Below are 23,284 nucleotides of genomic sequence, written 5' to 3' on the forward strand. Positions count from 1 at the left end.
AAATTCTTGAGTTTTGTGGAATTAGTCATGTTTATGACTGAAGACACTTATTGGAAGGAACAGATTGCTTCATTGTGTTGAGACTCGTGCATCACACGCTTAACGCCTGCTGCAACCGGTCTGTCCGCCTCCGCTGCTTCCTTCTATGTCATCATCAGGCATACAACTGCATCGTTTCACATTAACAGGGTATTTTTAGCCCGGCAGACAACGGCTTGAGATTCTTCCAGCCGTCTCTGGCCTGACTCCTGATACCAGTAAAAACAATTCAGGCCATTTTGCCCACTTCCTCCCTTTAAGTAGAACAGTTGCAGTGATTGTCAGCACAACTTGCAAATGCATGACACTGTCACATGCCTAAACCTGAGGTGCACGCTGAACCCTGATGAGTTTCATTTGTTGGGTTGAAACATCAAAATAAACTATTTTATTAATCTGATCTGGTCTCATCTGAAATCGAACTTATGTCAGCAAATTCTTATTGACACGAGAATTCAGTAAATTGTACTTTTTTCCCCAAATCATGTTTACATGAAACTTTCTTCCTTGAGAATGCTATTCTTCTGTGCAGACGTACTCCTGTTTACTCTGGGTTAAACATACCTTGAGCCATGAGACAAATCATTCTTCTCTCAATGGACTTGACAGGTTAATCAGTTATCTCCAAACAAAGGGATGGCGATTCTTTCGTGGCAAACTGAACGGCGGGCTTCCTTCCATGGGCATGGGTCACCCAGGTTATCAGGGACATAGCGATCAATAGGAAGTGCTTTGGCCAATCGCGTTGCGACACTCACCGTTTCACTCGCAGCACACGCACGTTTCCTTCTCAAATGAATCTTTTTATATAACTTCTACATGGGCTTCAGACAATTTAACTTTTTGAGCTTTCTTGAGCTCCAACTTAGACCAGAAAAATACATGGACACAACATGATCTTATTAAGCCACCTTTATGTTGTCTGAGCTTACTTGTGTCTGCAACACGATCATTTCCCAGATATGACCCGTTCTTTCTTTCCATAACTTTGTCACAAACGGTCTGTGAGAAGAGTTCTGTGCCTGTTCAATGGCTATGCGGTACCCTAGATGCCCTCTTGATGTTACTCAGCCGTTGGGTGGGTGTAGGCGTCATCTGCATCACCACTGGCTAGAATGACTGTACGCAGGCACAGGCATTCTCTGTAAATTCAAGAGACAGACACTGATCGACTCATTTGCATGGCTGCAAATAAGTGATTTTGCATTGTAATGTGTGGGGCTAAATTTGCATTTTAATAACACATTGAATAGCAAATTTGAGAATCAATCGCTGAAACTGAGCCAAAAGCTTCAATGGGATGGAAGCACGCATGTTAAACTTCATCTACGTGTGAAAGTAGACAGATGAGGCAAACTGTAAGCTTGGTGCGACTTATGCCACACCAGCTCGCTAGCAACTGCTTCGACTAAACACTTTGCAGAGTTGCATCCAAGCGTTGCCTCTGTGGCCGCAAATAAACAAAATTTATGACAACTATTCTTCTCGCAAAGTTATGACGAGGAAAGACAATGAAGTAATACTAATTGTAAAACGAACCTAATATTGACACATCTACCTTGTTTAACACTGGAATGATGTGCTCGGTTGATTGCGTGCACTGTTTTCACAGATGTTTGGTTGAAACCACATTCAAGCGGTGAGCATGCAACTTTGAACAGCAAAAGAGCAGGCAAATTCTGGAAAATCACACGGACTTGCCTTCGAGCGACAGGGAAACAAAAGAGCGACCCGCGTGATGAGCAGGTTCTAGTGTGCATCCATAACAGGTGAGTTTCATTGCCATTTAATGTGTCGGGTTCAATCCACATTAGTTGATTGTGGCGCCACATTTGCTAATGACATGTCACTATCAAGCTGAAGGAGACATTCTTGTTCTGACACAGATGGTTTTAACTCCTTTTCCGTGAAGGTCCATAAGCTCTGAAAGGCAACTAAATTAACACGACCACAGTCAATGCTGGCCTCTGCCCACTGTGACTATGGAAGAATTTGTGTGTGTGGGGGGGTGGGGGACCATTCATACAACAATACTGTTGGTCCCTCACAAGTGCTTGTCTAGCTTTTGGGGGAGCACAGCACTCCAGGAAAGAGACTCTTCACTTGCGTGATGCTAGAGGCCAAATGGAGAGCGAAATAAAGGAAGCAAACTGGAGCTTATTTACTTGTTGGTTGCCATAACATAAAGGCTTTTAAGTAGCATGTGTTCCCTCTTGTTAATGGGGCAAAACAAAAAGCAAACGGTCAGAGGTCGTCATTACCGATGTCGTCAGCGCCCAAAACTTCTCAGGGCTCCGACCTTTTCACTCAGCACAATAATCGGCCCTTGTAGTGGGGCTGCTGTTTGAATGGCTAGAATGAGCGTAGTCAAGCCATGCAGTGCATGCCAGTGCTTTACTTTGGATTTCACAACTTATTGATTGATTGATTGAAAACATGTTATGCTTACGACTGGTATTGGATTTGAATGTTATGGATCGATGTTTTATTGTTTTCTGTGACTGACAGGTAATCAGTCCATTTTCCACATTTGGATCACATTTGGATCACCACGGCTACGTCAAATATTTTGACTGATGAAATTGGGACTAGAGGGTCAGCCCAGACCATGTATTGAGTCAATAACAATTTAATGAAGCGGCACAGAGCATGGAATGCATGGAAAGTCTACCCCCACTCAAAGAAAATGCCAGATTGTGTTGAGAACCTCCATCCTTCTCCACATATCTCCTGCTGTGCTCCAATATAACTTGAGAAGAGGGCACGGAGGCCGGCGCCGTCAGTGGGTACACTATAGTAGATGATGTCGCATGGCCTTGCAATATTACTAAATACTAGCTGCCATTTTGGGGTTGCTGAGGAGAAATGCTTGCTTTTGGTAGGCAGGGAGTCGGGATTTCACAGTAGGTACTGCTTGATTAAAAGGGTTCCAGCACAGTGGTGAGCGGTGGTACCCAACTGCTTGCATAACAGCAACATATATTACAACCATCAGCTCGGACTGAAGCGTGTTCCCACAACTACCACAAAATGAGGCGCCGCTTGAGCATGTGGCGAGGTAGAATTAAACACTGGAGGTCTTTTTAATATTAGCTGTCCTTAGAAGTGCAGCACTCACACTGACTGGCCAATCTCGTTATGAGGCCCAAATCTAATATTTAATACCAAAACAACAAAAACTATACCAGATGTTTAATACAACCTACGTTGTATCTCACTTGGTCATAATGATGTAGCTGGTTTGTGTCCTCACTTTAATGTTATTTTTTTATTTTTTTTAATTTTATTTTATTTTTTATGAAGTGAATAGTAGTTTGTGTCCTCGTGTAATGTGATTATTATTATTATTTTTTTTAAAATGAAGTGAATAGCAGTTTGTTTATATGTAACGTCAAATAAAATTGAGTCAAGAACATGATTATTTCAGTATGCATACTTTTCATGACCTGGGCTCAATAAATATTGGTGAAGCACTGATTTAACTGACCAATATTCATAATTTGTGTCTTTGGTGATTTTAGATCACATTTGAAATGAGCAGGCGATGTGTATTTTGCAAAACTAGAAAAAAAGTTTTTTCGTTTTTTAGGGCGTTAAAAGGAGCAGTTCTGCCAGACCACTTGCAAGTACAATATGTGGGTTTGCACAAACCTTTTATCATTAACAGCTTCTAGGCAATTGGAACAGTTAAGACCTCTGCTTTCACTTGGCCCCCACCTTCCTCCCGATCTCACCTCAGGCCAGCTTGTTTCTTTTGCTCCTGTTGCTTCACCTTCTCTACTTGCTCCCCTGCCGGGGGCCTTGTAAAGAACCTCGGCACTGCAGATCAGCTTTCCCAGGTGAGAGCGGCCTGAGGACCAGCTCTCCTGCAGAGCTGCGGCACGTGCTCGCACACTGTCCTTTCTGTGGGTGGAGAAAGCGTCCTTCTTAACACACAAACACGCAGGCGTGCACATGCGCACATACCCACACGTTTTGAAAGAGCACAACCTGCTCAAGAACGCTTTTAATATGGGAGCCTCATTGGTGTTTTTGCGTAAAATGTCACACATCTCATTTTTCACTAAAGAATTCAACCATTAATATATTGCAGAGTTACGTTGAATGGCAAAGTAGGGAAGGAGGTCAGAAAACCACTTTTTTTATCTTGGAAGTGTCCATGGGCCTGAAATAAAACATACATGTTTTTTAAATGACCAAGTAGAAATCAGATGAACATAAAATGTGCATTTTGCAATTTAGTTACCGCTCCATAAAACTGAAAAAAAAATACAAGAGAAATATAAAAGGGAGATGCCATCTGGTATCTCTAAGATGTCCCATTTATGATCTTAAGATCACCAAATTAGTGACCCGAGTAAACCACCAAGCTCTGAAGAACTCCCAAGACATAAGAGACACACATAATCAAGAATGAAATATGCTTTAATATTCCTGTCAAGAGTTGAGGCACAACAGTGGCAAGGCGACAGACGCGAGACTCAGCCGCTTCCTGCTGTTTGCCGCTTCAGTGGCGAGCTATTTTGTAGGTTATTGATGTGTGTGCTGACTGCGAGCATTCAAAACAACCACCCTGCTGCAACAGGTTACAAGTCCAACTTCCCACTCATTAGGCTCTAACTGATTGTAATCCAGCCTTTGAGAAGTAGTGGCCCACTATGGGGTTGTTCTGCACATGTGAGCGCCCCCACTGTCCCTTGTGCTTGTCCACCTCACTCAGCAGCAGGGTCGCGAGTACACACACAATTGGCTCTCTCAGATGTAATCATTAAAGCAGGCGGGAGAGCTCGGGCTCTTTATACCTCAAGCTTCTGTGGACCAGCTTGAAACCAGGCGCAGTGGCCACACTGCCTACCCAGTGGGAGAGCCCCATCCTGGGCTGGCTATTGTTGGCCTCACCCTTCAGCTGGCGGCATGTGGTTCTGGTTGCACCAGCTTGATTTGTATGCCAAGGTCTTGCTCTAAAGCCAACCAGGCAGGGGTGCTGGGTCAATATTGGTTTTGAGTGCTTGAGGAAAAATGTCCAAATGTTAAATTCTATTGATGTCCTCCCACTGGTATTTGTTTCTGTGGCAAAAAGTGGGGGGCGGAGCCTAGTGGGCCATTAGTGTAAACAGGGCTTTGTCTTACGGCTCAGCTTCCAGGAGGACACTGACACGGCAAAGACCGCAGATATAAGGTCTGATCTGGCTTCAGAATAGCCCAGCTGTAGAGATGAGGCAAACTTTAATCTAAAAAAAAATACACTACATATTGCAAATAGACACAAAAACTGGTATTTGCATAATGCATATGATCACATTCGTATTTATTCATCTATTTATTTACTATGTGGTCCATGTGTATGACGTTTCCTGATATAAAAACTTCCACAAAATTCTCAAACCTGAAGCACCCCACTCCACACGCACACACACACACACGAACACACACACACACACACACACAAATAATGGCATTTGCAAATCAAGTCACTTATGACTGTCTTTTGGTAAGGTCAGAGAAAGACCTGCTGTTTTATAGTGGTAGAGCCCTCTTCCTTTTGCTTTCTGCGCTTTCCCGTCTGTTTCAGCCTTTCAGGAATATGTGATCCTAAAATGGCCTCAATAACCACAAAGCCATAAAGTGGTTCTCCCTGACTGTTTTTACATCCTGATCCTCTATGCTTGCTCCTCCGGTCATCCCTGCTTTCTTGTTCCTGTTTGCCCTCCCAAACTTTATTAGGGAAGGTTATTGTGCTATCACATGTCATTTCCTTCATAGGCAGACATAGTCTCAGGGAGGGAACGTGGAAAGAGCGATGAAAAGGAACAAAATAGTCTGCGATGCATTCAGTGAAAAACAATTCATGAAGTGAGAAATTAATGTTTGTATTTTGACTTGTTAAGTTGCCTAAAACATCTTGGATAATGTAATGCCCTTATGACCCCGGTGTGTTATGCTATAGCACTGCTAATGGATTACTTAGCACACAAGAGCTCAAACACAAAGTAAGCTTGTCAGTCACACATTGTTGCAAGGTGACACACATCTCATCGGCGTGAGAGTTTGCAAGATATTGCTAATGGTATTGTCATATTTAAGGTTGTTTGTTGTTTTCCCAGTTTCATCATGTGGAAGTCTTGCACACATCTGTCGGTACACTTCACAAGAGAGGCAAAAGGTTTATGATTCTTAAAATGTAGGCACTCACACCACACGAGGTTAGCGAAAATATCCGTTGCGCACACCAGCGGCAGTAGGTCCAGGTCACTGCTCCACTCTGTATTTAGAATTTCATTGAAATGCAAACCATTTATAAGGTATTTCTGTTTTGCAAGGTAGAAAATCTAAAATCTCACAACTTTCTTGCATGTTAACTTTTTTTTTGACTCTCAAAGAAACCACACAAATACACAACTTTTATATTAGTCTACATTAAGGCTTTGTTTTCATTCACCGTAGCCCCCAGAATGGTGAATGACTGATGACGTAGCGATGACGCAGTGCCCGAGTGGAATTTTATGTACTTAAAATTCCCATGACAAAAATCTCCAGCTGACGCAAAGAGTAACCTTCTGCCACCTACGTGCGCGTATGTTCTGCATGCTCAAGAAACACTACAGTTGTGAAAAGGGATCACATGAGTAGCGACAGGCTCCAAACGTGTCATTCGTTGCTGCAATACACCAACACCACCCCACAGTTCCTTTCGGTCGGTGAACATAATGACTTGCCTACTGTAGTGAGAGCGAGCCACTCTCTGTACCTGCTCTGAGGATAAGCACAAAAGGAGAGGAAAATCACAATAAAAGGCACGGTGGCATTTGTAAGCATCACACTTAGTGAGGAGTAATAAATCATGTTTGTCTCCCAGGCTACAGCTGCTAGGGATACAGTGTTTACGTACAACAGCCTGGTGAAAGCAAGCTTCAAAAATAGCTCCAACATAAAGATCAGTTGCTGCTTCAGGGAATTACTTGCTAATAAAAGACCTTCTTACTTGGCCAGACTAACTGAGGGGTGTCCAAATGTTTCTCGTTGTGGCTTTTCCCCCCGGGCTTCCTTCCGTCATTGGAGACTTCAGCTAGTTGAATGAATGAAACCGTCGTGTTGGGGTTTCAACTACACTTGACACTTCTCTGTGAATAATCTTACAGCGTGCACTTCCTCCTCACTGCGGTTAAATTGACTGCGGGTCTAAGTGCACCTTGTCAATTTGCATAGTAAGTGAATAACATCCAACGCCATTGTGTTTACTTTTAATGAACAGACACTGGCTAGATGGGACGGGGGTGGGGGGCAGTGCAGGTGCCAGGCCAGATATTTGACTAAGGGGCATTTTCAGATTTTTCTTGGATTTGTTTTTTCTCATTTTCGCCCGTCCCTCGTAGTTAACCTAGAATGAATCTTTCTTTATCAGCCTTTCTTGATGAATTTTTGGGTTTGTAAAAAAACATTATTTTTGTTTTGCAGACTCCCTGAGATATCCTTGCCCCCCGCTCACAGCCACACAATTTTATCCACATTTGGAAAAGGCCAGATTGCGATTGAAAGATACATTTCGTTTTTTCTCACATTGTCTCGACCCATATCCAGATTGGTCAATGTAGGAAAATCCAGTCTCAAGACAAACTGAATTGGAATGTGTATCAAATGAAAATGTGATCTTTGTGCACAAAAACTGGATAGTAGACAACTGTGTTTCTCAGCTTTTGCCAGCCAAATACAATTACACATTTATCAGGATTGGTTATTTTGATGCGAACCAAGCTCAAGGTTCCCATTGAGTTAGGTGATTTATATTCATTTTGCAAAAAGATCATTCACAAGGAATCCCAAAAGATCAAATCAACAGAGATTGTCACTCGTTCAACATGGTGTCCATCAACAGCCAGCAAGTTGACATTATGAGAACACAACTGTATGGAGGACATAAAACAAAGTGTTTGCCAAGGAACCAGCTGCCCATTCATTGCCGTCTGGAGTTTTGGTTTATGGACATCATCAACTTGTCAACAAAGACACGTCCTGGCAGATGACAATGCTCTAAGTATGAGGAGGAATACCAGGTTAAATGAAGTCCAATGTCAACCTTTTACTTGTTTTTATTGGGCAGTCAAGTGGATGTGCAGCTCAGCAGGGGCTGCTGTTGAAAGTGAAGGGATTGTTCTTTCATGCTCAGTGGCCAATCAGGCCTGTAAATGAAAATGCATTATTTGCATTTGTATCAATTGTTATTTTCTTTTAATATAGAACCATAGTGTATGCGTCAGTGCAACAAACGAAAGAACCAAAACGTAGTGATGATGCTTCTGGTCGATAGGTCTGATTTTTTGGACCATTGTGCTGAATTCCCCGTCCTTTCTCCAGTTCACATTTTTTGGTCACATACTGTAGCTTCGTTTTACTGTTTCCTCCTCTACGGCCAAGTACAAGAGACAAAGGAGCTTTGGTTCTTTTCGCTTTTGTGGGTTTGCTATGTTTGGAACCCGGTGCATGTCTGCGTTTCGCATGCAGTCCAAAGCCATTTGCTGACTCACAATACAGAAAACTTGAATTGTCCTCAAGAAAATACTGCAATATTTTCTTGGTGACTATTGAACACCATAAGTGCATCACCTGAGAGAGTGACTTGGTAAGTGCTGTTGTTGTGGCTAGCAAGACCGTCAATAATGGAGATTAATTAGGCTTAATGAGGATCCGCGTGTGGGTTCTAAACTCAAGTTAAACAAAAAATACAAAAAATACAACAAATCACAACGTGAAGTAAGTATTTATTCTGTCATGACATCATGACATGACAAACGTTGCTGTTTGTTTGAGGAATTTGTACCCCTTGTGTTGATGCTGTCTGGTGAATAGATGTGGGTTGGGGTGGGGCAAGCGGGTCTGATGGGAAATAAAGTGAAACTTATTGTACATGGAGAGGAAAAGAGCCAAGCCATCAGAAAAGAGGAGAAACAAGCACAAAATGCAGGTGTGAAGACAGCTATATTCTTTATGAAGAGAGATTGGTGGATGTTTTTTTTTTAGCATCGACACTGTTTGAAACAACACAAACCTGCTGCATTGTTGGATCAGCAAAACACAAGAATCCGATCGTATTTTAAATGTGCACGTCATTCAGTCATCGGACAGCTAATCAGCTGAGACATCAATAAGCTACTGTTCTTTGAACGCCAAGGATCATGATCATCTGATGCAAGTTTGTCCCCATTCTCCATGCTCAGTGACCATCACGCCACCAAAGATTGATTACAGACCTATAAGATCCTAATCAGGGCAACAAAGTTGTTTTGCTTTTATTTCACCAAGTCATGAGCCCACTAATAATGTGACTGTGCAGTATCCACGTCCAGTTTGACAAAACAAAACATGATCAGCTCAGTATTTTACGCATCTCAGCTCAGCTCAGTGGCCTAGTGGTAGAGTGTCCACCCTGAGACTGGAAGGTTGTGGGTTCAAACCCGGCCGGGTCATACCAAAGACTATAAAAATGGGACCCATTGCCTCCCTGCTTGGCACTCAGCATTAAGGGTTGGAATTGGGGGGTTAGATCACCAAATGATTCCCGAGCGCGGCACTGCTGCTGCTCACTGCTCCCCTCTCCCCCAGGGGATGGATCAAAATCACATGGGGATGGGTTAAATGCAGAGGACAAATTTCACCACACCCAGATGTGTGTGTGACGATCACTGGGACTTTAACTTTAACTTATCTAATACTTTTCCTGACAAAATCCCATAGGAAGCCATCTTAGAATTGGTTTTGACAAAAATGAAAAAAAAATCACTAAAGAGAATGAGAGAAAGAGAATGCAGAAGTGTGTTCAAAATTAAATATACTGTATAAACTATAATAATGATGGTTTTTGATTAAGATGTAATTCATTTGAAAAAGACAGAATATTACAAACTAACCAAATAGTATTTTGATGCAAAAAAATACCATATTGTGACATAATACGAGTGAATGAATGGCTTATTTTCCTGAGGTTGTTTCACAATTTATCCCCCCCAATTAATCACCCCTCGTTGTGCTATGTAGATCTGTCCTTCCTTTCTGCATCAAAATGTGATGATTTGTCAACAAATTACAGTGCAAAGTGTAAAAGTGAAATGTGAGTCATGGCCACTCTCTTATAATTGAGCTTCTTCATACACAAAGGTGCAACTTTCCATTTGGAAGAACAGAACATCCCTCCAGACTTCACTGTTATCTTGACAACATGAATAAGCAATTTGACTGTGTTATCCGTACACAATGACACAAAGACTTGTCAACATGATGGCATTGACATGTTCAGTGACACAAATATTTACTTTTGAGAGATGTACGATGGGTTTTGAGAAAGAAAATGGATTTTGCAGGGGGACCGTGATGTTCCGCTATTGTTATGAATTATGTTGAGAAATACATAGACATTTTAATTCTGTTCTGAGGAATTAACCAAAGTGACTAAAGGAAATCATAACAAAAATAAAAAACAAACAAAATCATTAAACTATATTCACAATTTTCTCCACGGTTTATTTATTTATTTATTTATTTATTTACTGTGGTACTAATGCATGTTGCCATGTATCATTAGAATTACCCCTAAAATTAAATAATGTGAAAAAATAATCACACAAATGCAATGTCCATATAAGATTATGCCCTTTGCTTAATTTCCACTGTATTTGATGACAGTTATTTTTTCCAAGCCACACATCTAACCAGCAGCCAACTTGATGACTACAACAAACTATCCATCCATCAATTTTCTGAACCGCTTAGTCCCCACGGGGGTTGCGGGAGTGCTGGTGCCTATCCCAGCCCGTCATCGGGCAGTAGGCAGGGACACCCTGAACCGGTCGCCAGCCAATCGCAGGGCACACAGAGACAAACAACCATTTGCACTCGCACTCACACCTAGGGACAATTTGGAGTCTTCAATTGGCCTACCAAGCATGTTTTGGGGATGTGGGAGGAAACCGGAGTGCCCAGAGAAAACCCACGCGGGCCCGGGGAGAACATGCAAACTCCACACAGGGAGGGCCGGAGGTGGAATCGAACCCGCACCCTCCTAACTGTGAGGCGGACGTGCTACCCAGTGCGCTACCGAGCCGCCTATACAACAAATTAAAATGTTCAAAACTGCATTGTCAGTCATATTCTGTGTGGGCTCAAATGTACTGAAGGAGGCACTGTTGTACATGTTGAGGTCATGTAACCCAGCAAAGATAAGATGCCTTCAAAATGACATTGATCTATCTTAAAAAAAAAGTCAGTACTGACCATTTAAATATGGTTAAGGGTCAGAAATAGAGAATAAACTGGAAAAATAGCTCATAGTGCCTATTCTTGCACACAATGAAGAACGTGATCCACTAATCCATTGCCACAGGTGCACAAATACCTATGTAAGCAGAGTTAATACTGATAAAGACTCCTGAAGAAGAAAAAAGGAACAGGGAAAGCGTTCCCACACTCGTCTGTTTTGTTTCTCTCTGCCAAAATGTAAAGCTGGCAATCAAGCCATGAATGACGTGTGCTTGTGTGTGCGTGCGTGTGTGTGTGTGCGTGTATGTGCACGCACTCGTGTGTGTGTTTGTGAGTCAGAGAGACTCGTGTAACTCGCATGGTGGTAAGGCTTTTTGTTTAACCCTCATTCAGAAAGCGGCCGGTGCGGTGGCAAGCCCCTCCCTGAGGCAGCACTGGTTCCCAGGTGGGAGAGAGCAGACAAGGCAGGAGAGTTCTCACCACGCTCCCTAACCGTTCTCACAGCACTTGATTGGTGGAACATTGCGTCATGGCTGAAACGCGACACTGCTGCAGCCGTCTAGGCAGGTACACTCGTCCGTAGGTCACGGGGAGCGTGTCTGACGATGTGCCGTTATACTCGAGGACAAACAAAAGGAGGATGAGGTGGAGGGTTGATGGGCAGGTTTGACTTAGCTTTGTCATGTCTTCATAAGGTGTGTAACATGACGTGTAGTTCTCAACACATTTGTTAGTGTTCAGCAGCTGCTCCACCAACTTGACTGCAGGTGTTCATAACCGGGCATTTTTTTTAGACTTCCGCTTTGTGGTTTGTTTGTTTTTTCGCTCACTATCTTGGGTGTAAGTGTTCATATGTGATTGCAACACGCTTCTCAATTGGGAAAAAGATCGATGATTCTTTCGGATTCCGAAAACAATCATTTAACCGGCGGGATGGGTGACGGAAGCAATGTCTAAAACACAGCAAGTAGTGACTAACATCTCGTGTGCAGACCCCCATGGCCAATCCATAGTTTGGGCTCATGTGTGCAGTGATCACTTTTTTCGCATTACCTTTAAATTTGTAAATTATATAAAACATTATTGTTCATGTAGACTTACAAAAACTAATTATATTAAATAATACTAAACTAAAGTAAATAATACTGCCCTAAACTACACTATATTAACTAGTACCTAAAATTCTGTGTGCCTTATCCTCGAGTAGGTGCAGGAAAGATTGTCAACATAAATTCTCCACGTCCAGACCACACTCTCTTATCCACAGAGACAACTTCTTCTGGTTGTTAGTACAGCCACCAACAAGTTCCCAAGAAGTCACATTGAAATGCTACAGGGGCTTATAACAGAAGGAAACAAAATCTTGACTTAGACCTCATAAATTTGCAATGTGAACATCATGTACAAGTTTTCATACACTTTCATACACATACAGCCCACATTCAAATCCTACTAACTGTGAGGTGTCAGTTTCAGAAAGAAAAGCCACATTAAAGCAGTTTCAAGGTCTCAATCAAATGTACAAGATCAAATAAAAGGACGACGATGGCTACATTTGACTAGGAACAAACTCAACCACATTAAAGCCAAACGTCTTTTTCTAGCCTTTAGAAAGATGCTAGGTCAGTTTTAGGTGAAAGGTTCAAAAAGTCAGCCATGCATTATCGCCGAATGGATAACAGGTGGGTAGACCAAGATATGCGCGTACTTGTGCACCTGCACACGAGAACTCTTAGACTGTGTGGCGAATTGACGACTCAAGTCATTTAGAAACATAACAATATTGTATTCAAATTATTTAACCATGTCTGACCGCACAATCGACTCAGCTTGCATACATTTAAAGTCTAAAAATAATATATACCTGCATGCGAGTGATTAATTGGACACGCGTGTGTCACACGGGCTGCCCTTCCCTGTGAGTATGCATCGGTCTGCATGCGAGGCAGCCTGCCGGCAGTGTGCCTGACGGGTGGAACCACGTGTGGTGTGTGTGTGCGCGTGTGCGTGCGTACATGCGTGCGTGCAGCTGCTGACGGGACCAGTCCCTATCAGGCCCACACATCTTTGGCGCTGTCTGTGTTGATACTCTGCCTGAGGGCGAACGAGTGTGCAGAGGTTGAGGAGAGCAGCAGTTTCCCACGGCTGCTGCTCTCCGCCTCGGCCCTGCCTCTGCATTCCTGGGCTGCCAGCGCTCTGTAAATGTTTGGACAGCCTTGAACAAATAACACACCTTGAAAGGCACAAGCACAAGCCCTCTCGCACTCTTTGCACACCCCTTCTCTTCATCTGCCTTCTTAAGCGCACACGGCTGGCTCACACACCCTCCACCCACCCCAGCCCGCAAACTACCTCCCTCGTGGCCACCCGCCATCCGACTGCCACTCTAACTTTCCCAGCGTCACGCTCATGCACAAGACTTGTTCGTGCCGTGCTTATACAAACAGGTGCACACCTGTGCACATAAATACACAGAGAGTTGGTGCTTCTAAAGAACTACTATACCCTACATAACACACTTTATAGCAGATGTCTTAGTTCCATTCAAGAAAGCAGTTTTATGCAAACCGTAGCAGTTGCAATGCAAATATTGCACAGAGCTTGACAAGAGCAAGAAATAATAATAATAATATTTGGATTACAGGCAAAATGTCTGAGAGTTGCAAAGGATGTTGCAGTTAGGTAATTTCAAGGAGTGAAATGCTCTGATGATACTTTGTTACATTCAGTTTGCTGTCCCACCACAGATGGTACTCACCACATTCCTTTTTTTGAAAAAAATGATAAACATTTTTTTATTGATGGGAAATGAAGCTTCAAATTTGATTTGTGAACCACTTGTATTTTCTAGATGGCACTATTAGTTTAACGAAAGAGGGGTACTCACCCCAAATCAACTTTTTTTGCTGATTAACTGGGTATGGCCATGCACGGAGACTAAATCAGAATAATTTCCTCCCCAGTCAGACACGTGCACGCTGATGATGTCTGGCAGCAGCTGGAGAAACTTCCACTGCAGTCCCCAAGCAGCAGCCAGTCAACAGCAGCTCTGTTTTCATTGTTGGGGGCCCTGGAGGTGCATATTTCTCTAATTTGACTTTTCTGCTCAGCACTTTTTGCAGCTGTGATGACATTTGGGTGTCGCCCCCTTGTTTTCTCACGGTCTTCTGCCAACGCCACTCCAGCCACTGGTCGTCTGCCAAGGCTGAGGTCTGTGTGTCAGCCCTTACTTTTGCTGTGCATACGCACTCGTGAAGAGGGTGCTTTAAATAAATTTAAAAAAAAAAAAAGAAAAACTCTTCCTGCCAGTAGAGTTGACCTCAGTGGGCTTTTCCAAACTGACTCAAAAGAACATAGACTGAGTGTCTTGGGGGAGGGAGGGGTGGAGGGGTTGTCCAATTTTGCTTTAAAAAAAGAATTAATTTAGCGGAGCAACCACTACAACATAATTAAAGGAGATTGGCTTGCTGACTTCAGTTCTATTATTACATCACGGAAACACTTGTGATGATCATAGAATATTATTGCAGTATTAAGAATTGTGTGGAAGGTGCTGGGTCCATGTTGGGATTTTTAAAACGTGAATAAACCTATAAACATCAAACAATAGTAAATCAGAGCTATTTCGCCCTGAGGCCATTCCACGCGTGATATGTTGCAATCACGTTGCAATCCCGCAATCATATTGGGCAGACATCATGGTCTTATTCCGTGGTTGGGGAACACCAGTTAAGAGGGAAGTGAGCAGTCATTTCTCTCAGGGGGGCTGATACCGATAATGGCATTGGAGCATGTCTGCTTGTTGTCAGCTGTCCCCCGCACACACCCCAGCCGGAAACCCCGGCTCAGCTGCTTCCCATTACACCAAGAATGTATCCTGGGGTCAGATGCCAGGAGTGTGCGCTGGCACATTAATAACGGAGTGACCGCATAGTCCCGGGCCGCAAGTGCGTTATTAACGGGGTGAACCTGAGTCCTTCCCATGCTCCACTCATCACTCCTCCCGACTAGTTTGACAGCAGCTGCTCCACTCTCAGATTCCCAGAGTTGGGGCGTGTGCCATCACGTGTTTGTCTGCACTGTTAGGGTGGAGAGTTTATGGGGTCACCGACTGATAAATTTGTCAGCCACGTTAATCCGTGTCTCATTTGTTCTTTCCATTTTCCATTGTAGAAAATTAATGGCAAATGGAAAGAACAAATGATATTGAGAACGAATGATATCAGAATAAATGATTTTATGATGTAAATTTTGTCTCAGATAAAAAAATCAGAATAAAAAGGGGCTGTAGGACTGAATTAGTTTGATAAAGGATCACATGACTCAGACATTTGCTAACAATCATTGGTGTGTGTATGTCTATATATATATATATATATGTCTATATCATATATATATATTATTTTTCATCTCAATCACTCAAATATTAGGACTTGTAGGAGGCGGCTTGATTAAAGCCACTCGTGGTGCTCAGTGATCTACACAGTGTGTTACAAGCACAAGGCTGGTGGTTGGCTGATTTTACATCCCTACTCAACCTATTGAGGCGCTAAGCACCTGGGCAGATCATTTTGGCCCTAATAGTATGGCCTGACAACAAAACAACCCAAAAGGTACTTGAGGAAGTTTTTTGAGCCCGGTACTAATTGCAACACTGGACAAAAATACAAAATAAAACCAGCCCATACTTAATTGGCTTCTTTTCTTTCCTCTTCCTATATACGACCATTCAATCATATGATGGAAGCAAACAAAACCCACACTCTCTCCTTGACCTGAACCACTCGGAAGGTCACCTTACAACTGTAGATGGATAGCCTATATAGCAAAGAATCCTTGGACCCACTGCGATAAAAACACAATGATGCATCATAGTAAACCGTGAATGCAATTCAGTTGACAATTTGTTCCTATTTACGATATGTACGTACAAACAACATATTTTACACCAGTGTAATACTCAATGACAGTAAAGCAAAAATTGAGAATTTTGTCCACTCGTGTGTATAAGAATGCTGTTTCATGTGCCAAGCACAAAGCACAGATAATGAAACAATGTCACAAAGGGACATGACCTATCCAATTAAGGGCAGGTACTTCCACGGGTGGGAACTCCCGAACAAAACTAAAAATAAAAATATATCGGTGGAGTAAACAAACGGGAAAAGTGAGAATTGTCTTTTGATTTTTCTCTGCAAATTTAGAATTATGCAGCTCAATCACTCGTTGGACGTTAACGAGTTCCATTCACAGAAAGGCCAAGGAGAGGATCTGTTTGCTACGTGTTTGTATGTGTCGGGACCACATTGTGGCCACCGTGTAGGACCCTCTCTCTTTTCACCCACCTCCCCCCGCATTGCTGCTTCTAATCTCTGACCCTCATCAATAAGACGCATTCAGAGTCCATCAAACAGATGAGCTACTGCACAGGCAGCCACGCACCGCTGGGGGGGGAGAACCATGCGAAACGCTCTCTTAATTGTCCCCCCCGAGCTTTTTTAAAGAACATTAAGCAGCATTATCTGAGCATGAGCTTTTCTTGGTGGAGCTCCCTTCTAGAGAGGGCTGCAGCAGCCCACTCAGCCGACAGGCCATTAAAGCTGACAGGTCTTTGTGAAGAACACACACACGCAGACACAAGCTCCCAGGAAAGTGCAGCCAGCGAAACCATGCTTCAAAAATAAAAAAGGGAGGCTGGGGGTTAACTGAACAGGTTAGCTGGTCATTTGTCTGGTTTGTATCAAGCCCGCCTTGCAGCTGGGCTTGCCGCCATAGTCTCAGAGCCATTAAGGGGTATTTAGTCCCGTTGGCGACTGTGTATACTGTTAGACATAACTCTGGCAGTTCACACCTGCAACAGGCACAACATTGCATCAGTGGCATCATGTGATCTGTTGGGAAAGTAGAATCTTCCATATGAATTTTCACAAAGTTTAATCGAGTGTAAGCTGCATGATAAAAGGTGATGCAAAAAACAATAATGCTGATCTGGTATCATCACTTGACATATATTTTTCCGCCTGAAAGTAATTTCAAAATAAAACATTTAAAAATAAGTATTTGTTCATCTAAGACCCCCATCGAAAACGGATGAATGATTTTTACATGAATATTTATAAAATAAGTGTAGGTGTCCTCTGCAAGTGTTTTAACTCACAACCTTGTCTTGTCTATCTAAAACTGTGCGCTTTGATCAACAACTACTTAAAATCTGCTTTCTGTTTTGACTCTAAGATTCGGATTACAGCTGGACATTCACTACGAATGGATAGCCTTGGTCAAGTAAAGCAGAGGAAAACCCTTAATTTGCCTGTAATTTAACAGATTAACTCGACGTGACTCTCATTCTCATCTCGTCAGCTTAAACACATAGGCAGTGTCTTAAACACGTTTACTCGCAGATGTGTGTTGGACTGCTCTTTTGCAAGACAATTTCTTCCTTCATTTCACTCATTATGTGTGAAAACCGCTCCCCTCTGACCTTGTGACATCATTACTCACAAAACATGGGCAAATGTGCTGCCCTTATTGAGCCTTGTAAACGGCATATGTTGCATAGAATGGGCCCGCTATTAATCAAAAGCAGTTAGGCGCTTCGGGATGAGAGGGACCCGCCCCCTCATCCGAGCATTTCATTAGTTCCCATCAACCCAAAGGAAGTGGATTCATTGCCTCATCGTTTTTGTGCTATTAAAAAAAAAAAAAAGCTATGAGAACAAAATTTCCAGCCATGGGTAGTAAGTGCAGGTTTGTGCATTTGAGTGTCCGAGACGTAAAGGCATATGCGTGCGCCTGGAACGGTCTAGAATAGGCGGGGCCTTCTTGTCGCGACACAAAGGCGTTGCTGTGCAATCAGCTCGGTGTAAAATCGCCGCTCTGTGGTCCACACAAAGGGGCACAAAAGCAGGGGGCTGGTGGCTGGGGCGGGATGGCGGCAACACAGCTGTGAGCAGAGCCGACACATCTCGCCTCAATATGGGCCCTCCTCACATCTGTAGCAGCTTGGCCCCTGCTTCCGCTCAGCCCCGCACACAATGGAGGCCCTCGGCAGACTCCTTTTGTTGCAAACTTTATTCAGAGTCCCTTTTTAGCCTCAATCTTAAATATTTCATTAGACCTCCTTCGCCGAGCTCCCTTCCTTTCATTGGCATTTTCAAGAGCGGTGCACTTTACCCCCACTTTGCTTGAAGTGACGCCCCCAAGGGCAACGATGCTTTCTTCCTAAACTGTTTATAACGGGATGTTATACAAAAACAAGCACTACTTTAAATGTCTATCACAGAATATGGGTCGTGGGAATTGTCGATTACGTGAGGCCTCTTTTGAGAATACCTTGGAAAGATTCAATCAGTCAATGGAAACTTGCTATATTCTGCAAGAATCGCTGCTTATGCTTTTGGTCATTATGCTTAGAGACACGTTTATTTTACAGAGCGATAACCGCTCATACCTGTAGATGATATTTAGCTGAATCCGACACATTATATGCTGACTGGTGACAATAGTCTGTTCAATCTAATGAGATCCACTCAGTTCTAATTGCATTAACCCGCCAGATGTGACCATTTTACCAGAACTGCAATAATGTTACTTTGTCATTTTGAGTGTGAGCGTGTGTGTGTGTTAAACTCCATAATTGTCAAGTTCAATCAATATTTTAAAGTTTCTAACACAATTACCCTCACAAATTTAAAAATACTTTGCAATGAGTTCATTTGACCTGCAACATATGATTCAGTATTGTGGTTGTAGTTTTTCCCACTAGTGTAGATGCATTATTATTATTATTTATTATTATATAATTAAAGACAAAACACTTGAGCAAGTACTAATGCTGCCGTGGCCGGTTAGTATTAATCTATATTGAAATGCAAATCTATTCATGACATAAGGTCACATGAGCAACATTGAGTGTCATGATGAAGTGTTAAACCACAAGCTGCTCCCTTGTATGGGAGGGCCACACGTAAGTGGCAAGTAGAAAACACTCTCATCTAAATATTAAACACTTCTTAATAACTTTTCAGGTTCTGGCACAACTTCTGTCACCGTGCATAAAAAGATCTGAAAAGTATTTGTCTTTATGCTAAGCTTGATTGGCCTGAGTCACAAAGAGAAGCTTTTGTTGAAACGGGAGACGGAGGGGGTAGATTTATCCAACACTTGGAGAGAGCCTTATGAATAATTCAGTGTTATCATTCAACTCCATGCACGATTATTATGTTTTTCTTCTGGTTTCACACGTGAGGGATCTCAAGAAGATGGGGGCGTGGGTGGCTATCGTGCAGGGGACACTTAAAGGGAAGTAGTGGAGCCACAAGGACAAAACAAGAAAGGCTGCTGTGCACCGGCTCTGCTGTCAGCTTGATAAATTTAATGTGTCACCAATTAGAAACTCGTTGCCATTCTTTAATTCAGCACAGGCCTTGTTAACTGCGCCCCAGCAGGGAGGATGCGAGCTGAGCTACGGCCTGTGCGAGCGAGCAGCCCCTCCATAAAGGAGGCTCTGCTTTCCCATCCTTTTAAAATCACCACCCTTCCCTTTGGTATGTAAATAAGACATTCGTCCGGCAGCACGTTTCCAATAGAAAAAAATGACCATCAATGTCTGATTTTTTTTTTTTTCTTTTTCTTTTTTTCTCCACAGAAAACAAAGAATTCTATAGTTTCCGATTTTTATTCAAAAACAACCTTTTTGGGCCTTTCTTTTTGAGCATTCTCATGGTAATTGTGTTGACTCAACTTTGGGCAATGTGGCTATACAAGGCATATGAACCCTAGCAGGAGTCCATTAGAGAAATACCATTTAGCGAGCTGTTTCTGTGAGAAAGTCAAATGTTTGAGGCGCTTTTTTTGTGCTGCTCGAGACGAGGGTCCTTGGAAGAGCAGCGGGAGGCCTTTTGGGAGCTTGGGTGAAACTAAAGGCCTCATCGCTCTGAGATACTTCACAGCTGAAGTCACAAGTGTTGAAAAAGCAGAAAGACAGCTTTTCTCAAACAATATCTATTTTCTTGTCAGCCGTGACTGCTTTGCTATTTAGCAGCTGTGACACAGGCTAAATATGTGGAGAACAAGGCTGTCACTGAATGCGTGTTGAATAGCATTACTGACTTTTGTGTACAACTCCAAAAATTGTCAGATTCTGAGACTATAATCTTCAGATAAAAATGTACAAAAATGACCTCCATGTAAATACTAGTCTTTGAAAATAAAAGTTTTTGCGACAATTACAAGAAAGAAAATTCCTTTTTTTTTTTTAAAGACAAAATTATGGATGGATGGATGGATGGATGGATGGATGGATGGATGGATGGATGGATGGATGGATGGATGGATGGATGTATTTCTAGCAGTGTCAATGAAAACTGAACACTTTTAATTACGTATTATACAGATCTTGTCTTGGATCTCATTATAGCTACTTTACGGCTGTTAGTTAAAAATACTGAGGCATTTTCTTTCGCTTGCTTGCACTGTGTCGGTAACTGAAAGGAGGCAGCTGTGGGGGACACCTCACTGTGCTAATTTAACAGTTTGACTTCCTTCATTCCATTGCTGGAGCTCTCTTGAAAGTCAAGAGTTGGTCATTAGAGATTTTTTTTTTTCTTTCCCTCTTCTTTCGGTTTGCTATGGACAGGAGTCTCCTCTAATGTGATTGCCCTTTTCCATTTATCCACATGGCCTGTAAATGGAGGTGCTACAAGGGGACGCCTAGGTGCTGTCACTACATAACGCCACCTCCCTAACCCTGAGGGTCAGGAGCAGATTGACACCCTAACCCACAGCCCTGATCCTCCTTCAGCCTCTTTAGAGGTGCACCCGGCCGTCAGTAATATGGCCCGCGCTTTATTCATTTGGAGATCAGCCGAGCTGAAAAGATAAGCTGTGAATAATTGGAGCCCAAAGACCACGGAGAATCTGATGGGATATTTGAGTCTTTAACTTTTTCTCGCCCTCTCTTCTTCCCTTTATGCTCCTCCTGAAGGCAAAGGACAGGCCTTGTTAGGCTCAGGCAGCCAGATGGGCGAAAGAGGAGAGGGATGATCTGTGGGGCCTTTTAGGAGAGGGCTGACACCGGCTCTAGAGACCTGTCACTCACATACGAGCTGCTCAATGTGGAGCTTAATGCATCCTCCACAGCCACCAGTGGACAAGCGGCAGCTCTGTGCGGACACCAGACCTCCAGACAGTGTGCACTCCCTCCTGCCTTCCTTTCACTCTTTTTCATGGCCTCTGTCATTTGGCCTGAGTCCAAGACAGCATTTTTTATTTTTATTTATTTTTTATTTAACCTTTATTTACCCAGGCAAACAATTAAGAACATGTTCTTATTTACGACTGCGGCGTGACAATTTAGTCGACTAGGCTAAAAAATAAAACAACCACTTGAATAATAAAATCTAGTTTCACTCAAAAGTGTCAGGAAAAGTACAATACACCAACATTTTTATTTAAACATTAAATGTTCCTTTGTCAGGTTTGACTGGATCTGGACTTTTACTGGAAATGCATATTTCCATTTTTCCAAAACGTCACTTCTATCTGCAATGTTAACTACCGCAAAATATGTTGATATTGGTGATTGATATGGTGCATTTTATGTCCGGATTTTGTCAGTGCTGCTAAAATGGTCAGTCGGATATTGTTTTGTTGTATTGTAGGGTATGGAGTGAAGCAGTATAACATTCATCTAGCTATCCATCAATTTATAATCCATCCATCCAGCCGTCCATCCATCCATCCATCCATCCATCCATCCATCCATCCATCCATCCATCCATCCATCCATCCATCCATCCATCCATCCAGCACGACTTCAAACCTAAAGCTGATGGGACAGCTTAATGATGTTGCTGCTCATAGCTCTGCAGATTGTTGATGATTTGCTGAAGAGCACGTGAACAGTGCCAAAGAAGCAGATATCTTACCAAAACCAATACAAATTTCAATATCTATATTCTATATTTTGCTCCACATTCTTATTTACAAATGATCTTTTCAAAAGGAGCAAGAAACCTGATGATCCGGTCTGCAGCGCACTTCTAAAAATGGATAAATCCTCAGGGGAACTGTCAAAAAACATACATGCATACCCAATACTCAATATTTACTTTCATGGTCTTCTGAGACAAACTGAAAAGGTCTCAGATAGGAAGGTTCTTCACCCCTGCTTTACAAAATGAACTCATCCAGAAATGTTGACATGGATATAGATTTCAAGGGCAAACAACCGATGCCCCCCCCCTTTACAGTGACAGTACATTAATTAAGCAGTCATATCCTTCTGGGAGGGGTGAGCCATGGACTGAAAACAAAGCTTCATGTAAATGACAGTTTGCTCTTCTGGCTGCGGTTGTTAATCACCCCAGTGTCAAATTAGCTGAACTGCTCTGCATGAGAGAACACGCCGCGTTGGCTTGATTAGCTGCACTGTGCAAAAAAAAAAGAAACTAGCAATAGAGAGGCAGCTGCTTACTGGTACTGTCAGGTCGCAGGTCATCTTGGGCTTGAGCCAGTACAAAGCTCACGCTGCGCCTGGTCTGCACACAACAGAAACATTTTTACTGTACCGAGAATGTGTGTAGCTTCCCGAGGACGGTATGCACACACATGTCCTGTCGCAAGACTGCTCTCATACTCACACACTTGGCGCAACAACAAACAAAATGTGCAACAATGCAGCAGTTGTTTGTCCCAGTAGGACTCTCTGTTGTGAAACCCAATCCAACCCTCTTAATGAGTGATCATGTTTGAGGGGTGTGTTTAGTTGCTAAATGGCTGCTAATTATTGAGTAGGTCTGTTTGTTTTACTTTAACAACAGCTCTTACAGAAATATCCAACGCAAACTGTGGAACAGGCACGCTCCAATCAAGCAAATTAATTTTCCCTGTCCATTCAAAATAAATTATTTTCTAGGACAGACACAACTTCAACATATGGCTGGTTTCTTTACAAAATTTAATTTCAGCTCTTTGTTTTTAGGGCAGGGAGGGACAC

General features: G+C 42.7%; 1 long non-coding RNA gene across 2 annotated transcripts; it reads right to left on the reverse strand.

The window, feature by feature from the left end:
* Positions 1-939: 939 nt before the first annotated feature.
* LOC119117863 lies at positions 940-22,906 on the reverse strand. 2 transcript variants are annotated; one of them, XR_005096617.1, is made up of 3 exons: positions 22,763-22,906; positions 3,774-3,942; positions 940-1,181 (listed from the first exon to the last, which is right to left on the reverse strand). It is a non-coding gene; the product is annotated as an uncharacterized LOC119117863 (long non-coding RNA). The 2 variants fall into 2 exon arrangements; XR_005096616.1 differs by having other exon boundaries at positions 3,734-3,942.
* Between the last annotated feature and the right edge of the window lie 378 nt (positions 22,907-23,284).

This window comes from Syngnathus acus, chromosome 2 (assembly GCF_901709675.1).
Source record: "Syngnathus acus chromosome 2, fSynAcu1.2, whole genome shotgun sequence".
In the NCBI taxonomy this organism is placed as follows: Eukaryota; Metazoa; Chordata; class Actinopteri; order Syngnathiformes; family Syngnathidae; genus Syngnathus; species Syngnathus acus.